This window comes from Passer montanus, unplaced genomic scaffold (assembly GCF_014805655.1).
Source record: "Passer montanus isolate IOZ18808 unplaced genomic scaffold, ASM1480565v1 scaffold64, whole genome shotgun sequence".
NCBI classification, from domain to species: Eukaryota; Metazoa; Chordata; class Aves; order Passeriformes; family Passeridae; genus Passer; species Passer montanus.
This window is the reverse complement of record NW_024371482.1, coordinates 2,825,305-2,833,674: the sequence shown is the minus strand read 5'-3', so window position 1 is coordinate 2,833,674 and position 8,370 is coordinate 2,825,305.

The following is an 8,370-nucleotide window of genomic DNA, read 5'->3' as shown; positions in this document are numbered from 1 at the left end:
GCAAAAATAAGTCTATGGGACAGCAGTGTTTATGCTGGATGAGAGCCTGAGAATCTTAACTGCTTTCTTCACAGACTGTAAGCACAACTAAGTTAATGTCTCTTTATGGATTACATTGAATTGTAACTCTTCAGTGTTCCTGATGCTTATTTAGATGATTTTTTTAAGGATGCTGAATGATTCCGTGTACCATGCACGGTATATTTTCATTGTCCTTATAATTTATATTTTAATGTACTTTTGCTTTTTATAAGCTCTGCCAGTTTAACTGATGACTTATCTTGCTGCTTTTTATAGGGGGAGAATAATTAAAGATACAGCAGCTCTGGTGGAGCCCAGAGCCTTGCCCACATTCCACAGAGAGTTTTTTCTCCCTGGATTCACCCAGCATTGCCATTTACTGTTGTACCCCCTGAATCCTGTACTTGCTGGCTGTTTTTTTGTTGGCATGGGGGTGACCTGGGAAAGCAGATTTTGTGCAGTGCCCTTTGCTGGGTTTTCCAGAAGGAGCAGCTTGCCCTGGCTGGTGGGACTGTGTGAATCCATCACTGGGTTCAATCAGATCAGCCTCGGCTCAAGCGGGAGCTCAGCAAGTCAGCAAAAGTTAGGGCGGCTGGGCTTTATCCCAGAATAATTGCCTGTCTCATCCTCCTCTAATTCAATAGTTTGCTGAACATCTTTCAAGTTTCAGGGCAAGAGAAGCGGTTTTAAAGGAGTGTCCCTCAACTCGCTGAGCTCAGGCACAGCTCTGGCTACAAGGTTAGGAATGAGTGCTTTCATTCACAGCACCTTTGCTCTGGGCGCAGGGAGTGGGGAGTGTGTCTGAAATGCACATTTTCAGAGGAAATGGGATCACTCAAGTACTGACCAAGGTGTAAATTTGCTTCCTAGATCAATTGGAAATGTAAATCGGCTTTTCTAAGTCAATTACTGTTAATTTGGGTGGCTTAAATGGCTAATGGCAGGCAGAACTTTTTGTACCCCTGGTGGGGTGAGTAGCTGTTGAAAGAGTAGTGGATTTTTATGGGGCTCTAAAAAGAATTCAGAAATACTAATTTTTTTCTTGCCTGTGCACTGAAGTGTGCCATGTTCCAGTCTAAGTGGCTGAGCTGCCACAGGGACTGTTCTCATATTTGTCACTAATTTGCCAGGTATTTTAACTCCTATATCGTGTAACCTCTTGCAGTAGCAGTGCCTGTGATAACAGGCATGCTAAACTGTGTTTTAGAGATGCATCTAAAATACTCTGTGGATCTGGAGAGCCCTACAAAGCAGCTGGAAACCAAATTGTTCCTCACTGGTGATTCCAGCTCTGTTGAAAGCAGGGGCATTACAGGTGCAGGCTCAGGTGTTTTCATGCTGTTTTTAGAGTCTTTAGGAATGAACAAAGTCTCTGCAGGTCAGTGCTGGCGTTCTGGGAACTTTCTTCAGCAACACAAACTGCAAGGTCTCGCTGACATTAATGACTTGCTCCTACCTGGAACTTGGTTTGTGCAACATCCCCGATGAAGGCTGAGAGAGAGGGGAAGGAATGATTGATCCAGGCTCAGTTCTGGTGAGAGGAGCTTGTATCCTACCAAAATATGTTCCTAGAATTGCAATCTCTTTCCTCAGTCCCGGCTTGAATAGAGGGAATTTGGAGAACAAAGGTACGTGAGTAGCTATCTCTGTGCTTATTCATTGCAATTTATCTTGAGCCTTTCAGATGAAAGATGCTATGAAAGACTCAAAATATCCTGTAAAATAAAACAAGACCTGCCTGGAAGGTGTAACAGACCTAAGTGAGTTAACATCTGCTCCACGGGCTCAGCCGAAGCCTCCAGGGCAGATCCTGAGCTCCCAGAAAGCCGAGCTGGGTGAGGGGAAGCAGAGCTGTGCAGGCTCTGCAGTGAGCCAGGTGAACGCTGATGTGAAAAACGCCAATCACTTGTTTTTAGAATTTTAAAAGTTTAATAGTAATAAAATGGCTATTAAAATAGTCATATAATTAGAGCAATAAAAATTTGGAAAATTAGGATTCGGAAAATACGAGACAATAAAAACAAAGGTTACAGACAGTCCGGGTACCTCTTTCTGGGCAAAATAAGCCCGAAAAAGGACACACATTAACAGAGGATTAACCCTTAAAAGCAATAGCCTGTTGCATATCCGATATGCATCTCATCCATGATATATAAATTTTATTCAAACAAAGGATTCTGTCTGGTCAGTGTCAGCTTCTTCCTCTGAAACCTGACAGCATCTTCAGGGCTGAGCAAGGCAGGAAGAAGTTTGTTTCTTCTGATAATGGAACAATAAATTCTTTTTCTCTGAAAGATTTAGGTGTCCTGCGGCTGCTATCTCGGTGTGAGTCCTCTCTTTAAAGAAGTATCTTACATAGCATAGTTTCTATTTTAACACTGTTATAAACTACAACTATATTTAACACACTACTTAAGAAAATTAATACAGCATAACTTTCTAACATAACACATATAATATTCATTTTAATATTTGCGAAAATCCAATCATGAAATACGCATTTTTCACAGCTGAGGAGTGAGCTTTTATTTTCTGATTGCTCTTTATCACCTGCCATTTCTGGGGAGCCTTCCCACTGGGCTGGTATTAGCTGTATAAAATCTGTCTTCAGGAAGGTGTAGAAATGTCATGGGCTCCTTTTGGTTTTGCCTCTGAAAAAGCTGCATGCTGGGCAAGGGAAGACAAAGAAGTGTGTGTTTACAAACTGTGGCAGAGAAGAGAATAAGCCCATATACAGAATTAAAAGATCCTGTTTAGCTTAAGAGATGCTGATCTTAAGAGACACTTATTGTCACCTTGATTAACACAAATAATTTCCAAAATGATTTGTGTTAATCAAGGTGACACCCCCCCATGCTGTCACTTTTGTGGCACTGTTTCAGTAGACAGGTATCTTTATAAACTCAGCAATATGCCACATTCAAGAGCTCAGCCATGTGAGTTTGCACTTCAGCATCCCCAGTGATTATTCCACTGTTTCAAGTGGTGTAACTTTTTTATTAGTGGTAGTGGAAATAATGTTGCTGAGGTTTTGTGGTTTGCTTCAATTTTTTTTTTTTCCTCATTGTGGTTGGGCAGAGGAGAAAACTTGCCAAGTTTTTCAACTTGTCTGGTTTAGCCTTGCAGACATTGCTCCTTGTTATGCTGTTCTCTATTACATTAAGAAGCTCTTTAGGAGCTGGTATCTTTCCCCAAGGACACACTTGTAATCAAGTCCCTTTCAATCTTTTTGATAAAATAACCAGAGTGATCTTTTGCCTAGTCTCTGTTGTGAGACACTTTCTGGCCCTAAAACAAATATTCTGATGCTTTCCATAGCATCTTGACTTTTTTACTGTGTTTTTCCAATATTGTCAGTGAACATTGTGAATGTGAACATTGGTTTTAATGGTGCCAGTATCTGTCATGTGCAGTGGTGGGAAGAGCTGCTGTTCCTGTCTCATAAATCCAGCAAAGCCTTAAAATTGCACAGGTCATTAGTGCTTTATTACTGGTTTTGTGCTTCATTATTGGTATTGTTACTGAGACTATGAGCCATTAATCTCTCTAGACTTCTCTCCTTACCAAAATTTCCCAATCCATAAATAGCCCTGCCTGGAATTGCACTGAAATCCCTGTCGTGGGACTGGATGTGTCCCTGCTGGCCTCTCTAGACTTCTCTCCTTACCAAAATTTCCCAATCCACAAATAGTCCTGCCCTTTCTAGAGCAGCCCTGTCTGGAATTGCACTGAAATTCCTGTTGTGGGAGTGGATATGTCCGTGTGGAAGCCCTCCATGCTGCTGGGTGGGACAGATCTCCCTGGTCAGCATCTCCAGTTCACCAAACCCTTGCACTGGAGGTGCTGAGCTTCACCCCAGGCTGCTGATAAACACGGTAATATCTGATACACTGAATCTCCCTGGTCAGCATCTCCAGTTCACCAAACCCTTGCACTGGAGGTGTTGAGCTTCACCCCAGCTGCTGATAAACACGGTGATATCTGATACACCGAGCTGCTCCTTGCTGGAGAGCTCATGACAAAACTCAGATCACAGCTCCTGACAAACACTGTGGAGCAATCAGCTCCTTATTCCTTACTCTGTTTTAATTTCCTTATAGCTTGCAGTATCTATTAGGGAATTGTGTGCATTATTAAATCAAACACCTTAAAGCCCTCAAAACCTCACATCTGCCAAGGTCAGCTTGATGAAGGGATATCAACCCAACCTTCTATAAATTCCTGCCCCTTCATTTTCCCTCAGTCACATAGCTGGACACATTTTTTCCTTTTTTGCCTAAGATTTAGCCCAGAGCAAACCAGTTTTGTGCAGCTGAGTCACTTCCCTTGCCTTACATGGATATTGGTATGATATTATCAGTCTTCAGAGATGTATTAAAATTAGCACCAGCATGTCAACCATGTCCCAGGGTGCTTTCAGCGAGTTCCTGTTGTTATCCTTTGAGTTGCTCTTGATTGCAGCTGCAGCATGAAGTACTTTGTCTTTCTCAAGTGATACAAGTATATCCTCCTCCTTCACTCAAAATGCAAATGCAAAAATATTTATTGAACTTTTCTGTCATTATTAATAACTTTGCCCTTCTTCTGCAGCAATGGGCCCATCCCAATGATAAAAATCTCACTTCCACTTTGAAACAACACCTCTTTGTCATACTTAGCCCTTCTGCTGTGGGCTTTCCCTGGTGCCTTTTGATTGTTCTATCAGTTATTCTCCATTTTACAGTCTTGTGTTCATTAATTGTCTTCTGTTCGTTTGTAATAATCTGAATTTCCCATCTCCTGCTGTGAGGAATGTTGGCTCCTTGTTAACCCCATCAGAGGTGATAAGGATGAACCTCGTCAGCCACCTGAGCACTGGTGCAGCTCTGGGACTGACCTATTGCACGTGAGCCACCTGTGATTCAGCCAATGAAATCTGATGCTCATTTTAGAGCAAATCAACTTTTAATTTAATTGTCTTCTGTTCGTTTGTAATAATCTGAATTTCCCATCTCCTGCTGTGAGGAATGTTGGCTCCTTGTTAACCCCATCAGAGGTGATAAGGATGAACCTCGTCAGCCACCTGAGCACTGGTGCAGCTCTGGGACTGACCTATTGCACGCGAGCCACCTGTGATTCAGCCAATGAAATCTGATGCTCATTTTAGTGCAAATTGACTTTTAACTTTTTTTTCTAGTGCCACCTAAGGGAATTAATTTTAAATTCACTGGGATTTATTGGAAGCTTAATGCTACCTTTGTGTCTCTTTAAACCCCCAGCCTGATTTCTTTTTTTCTAAGTGTCATGAATATATGCGTAAGTGCTCTTGACTTTGTAAGAGAAACTGCCTTTGGTATTTCCAACAAAATTGTAACAATCCACTTCTAGAAACTGTTGGGTTTTGGTGCTGAAGTGGAATTGTGTAACACCCAATACCATGGAGCACAAAGTGTGTGCCAGACAGAACTGGATTTGTTCTAGGCCTGATGCTGTGTCCTTCTTATTTTGAGGGACATGGTTTTTTAGGATTTGGAGGGGGAAAGATAGTAAATATTGCAGAGAGCTGAAGTTGCACCAACTTGTGATCACTGGGAGTGCTTAATTTGATGTTCTTGCTGAGTGAACTGGATTTTTGTAAACATTGCTGTGGCTGTGCCCTCAAGTTCAGAGGAAATCTTGTCTGTTTATCTGCAGAGGGAAGCAGAGCTGAAGACTTCTGCCTTGTATGAGCTGTGTTGTTGCTGTATGACATGGACAGTGAAATTTAATCTTTCCTTTGCCTAAGCTTTAAAGCTAAAAATAGTTCACCTGTCATGTAAGGGACACTTCAATAATATTAACCAGTACTTGGGGAAGGCTGTGACAGGATGTAATGGGGGTGTCATGCACATGAAAGTGCTGAACTACATAACCTGCATTTTATTTTTCCCCCATTTCCCCGGGGCAGGTCTGCTCAGAGGGCTGGAGGAGGGGAAATCCAGTCCTGGCCCAAGCAATGAGGTTGAGGTGAAACACTTCCTAACTGGAAGCCACTTGTATTGCAATTAGTAAACCCTTCCCATGTGAGATTTCCCTGATTACACAGATTTTGGAAGTTGTGCTTTTACATTTCACTTGTTAAGATACTGCTTTTACTGCAGACTGAACAGGTTTATTTCTGGCCATAGCAGAAAGCAATTACTGCAACTACAAAAACATTGAGTATTGAGCTAGAATTCTCAGCCTGAGAATTTCTGGACCAATTTTTTTTTACTTCTGGCGAAGCAGAATTTGGTGGTGCTATACCAAAAGGAATTGGATATATGCTGTTTTGATTTTAAAACAACAAAAAGCACCTCTAAATTCCCCAACCCTATAAAAATCTAAACTATGGTTTGAGATTTAATGCATATCGAGGTGGGTTTTGTTGGTACAGTGTAGAGTAGACTGGGTTTGTGGGGTTTTTTTGGGGTGGGTTTTTATGATCTTGATTTTAGTAAAGTGGTGTCTTACACTGACTTTTATATATATATATGTGTGTGTGTATATATATATATGTATATTTTAATGTTTGAGGGCTGGCTGGAGATTTGGTGGTAGGCTGGTTCTTTTTGAATTAAAGGTGAGCTGAAATCTTAGCTGAGGCTGTTGTTTCCTGTTTAGGTGCCCAGTCTGAATTCAGTCCTGCATCCACCCAAACTGGTGGCAATCCTGTGTCAGCTCCCTGGGCTCAGAACTGGGTGGCTTCAAGCAGCATAATCTTTGGTTGCTTACAGGAATAGGAAAAGTGCAACAAACACTGAATGAATTCTCAAATCTTTGTGCAAACACTGATTTCTACATGTATTTGTAGAGTTATTGCCTCCAGTTGGCTCCTTTATGTGCCTCCTCTTCCATAGGGTTTTAATGGATTTTGTTTCAGCTGGGCCTGGCTATTTCAGCAGATAAACCTGAACCATCTGGTTTCATGCAATTCTTGCTCAGGGCTAATGGAAGGCCAATTTTGGCACTGCAGTCTGGGGGGTTTGAAGCCAGGCTGGGCATCCAACTCTGGAATAAGCTGCTCTTGAGAGGTGGCAGGAGTGCTGCACAAACTGCTGTGGCAAGTGAATCAAGCACGTGGGACTCCATCCAACTCTGGAATAAGCTGCTCTTGAGAGGTGGCAGGAGTGCTGCACAAACCCATTGCTGTAGCAAGTGAATCAAGCACGTGGGATTGTGTCTGAAGCTGGTTTAAACAAATACTTGAAACCTTTCCATCTATTTTTACTAAAAGCTGGGCTTTTGAAAGGAAGCTCTGATTGTTCACTAAGTTTCCCATCCATGGGTTTCGTTTTACTGCTGTGAGCCATAAGGATACTGATAACAGGGCATTAATTACATGTTTTAGTTCTAAAACTAGTTCTGCTCTGCACCTCTTCAGTGTGTTGGCAGAACTTGACCCTTCTGTTTTCCTGTCTATCAAATGAAGATAATGATGCTGCACTGCTCAGCACAGTTAGCATAAGGTACTTGAATATGTATAAAAAGATGGCAGCTGAAAAAGAAGCTTTAAAAAGTTTAGGTGTGCCTACATGTCGTGTAGATAATCAGGAGAATTTGTGCACTTGGTTTGAGTGGGAGTGTGATAGCCACACATTGCCGTAGCAGGAGGGCTGGAAATGAGGTGAGGTGCTTTCAGAGAACTCTCTCAAATGCTGTTTTCTATTAGGTGCTAAAGCTGATGGTTCGGGCACTGAGAGCCTTGCCAGGTTCCCAGTAGGGGACTGATTCTTCACACATCTTTGAGTGCACAGCCACTTAGTAACTTCCCAGGCTAAAATGCTTTCTCCCATCAAAAGCTTAGAGCTTTGTGTTGTTGGTTTTTTTTAAATATTTTTTTCAAGAGACTCAATGTAAGTGAGCTGGAAATATCACCAGTAGCTGTGATTCAAGTGAAATTCCTGCTGCTAATTACACAGGCTTTTTGCTAAAGGTAGTAAATAGAAATCATTCATGGGTCCTTAGAGGCCTCAAAATCATTCAGTATTCAGGGTAAATATATCAGGGAGCTTCATAAGAGAATAATTTTAAAACAAAGCCTGGTCAGCTCTTTAATAATTTACTGATTGTGATAGGAAGGAGAATATCTAATAACTAGCAAGATTGGCTTTCAAGTAGAAAATAAATTAGTGTTAGAGGAGCGTTTTTTCAAAGAGTCATAATTACTATTACAGAAACATTTGGTTATCATATCAGTGCTTGATTACTTTACAAGCACTTACCGAGGCAAAGGCACTTTATGTGATTGTTTAGGAAGCTGCAAAGACAGATTTATTCACATGACACTTGTCTGAAACAGGGAGCTCTCAAGCCTTATCAAGTCCAGTCTTAAAATACTGCAAGTGGTCC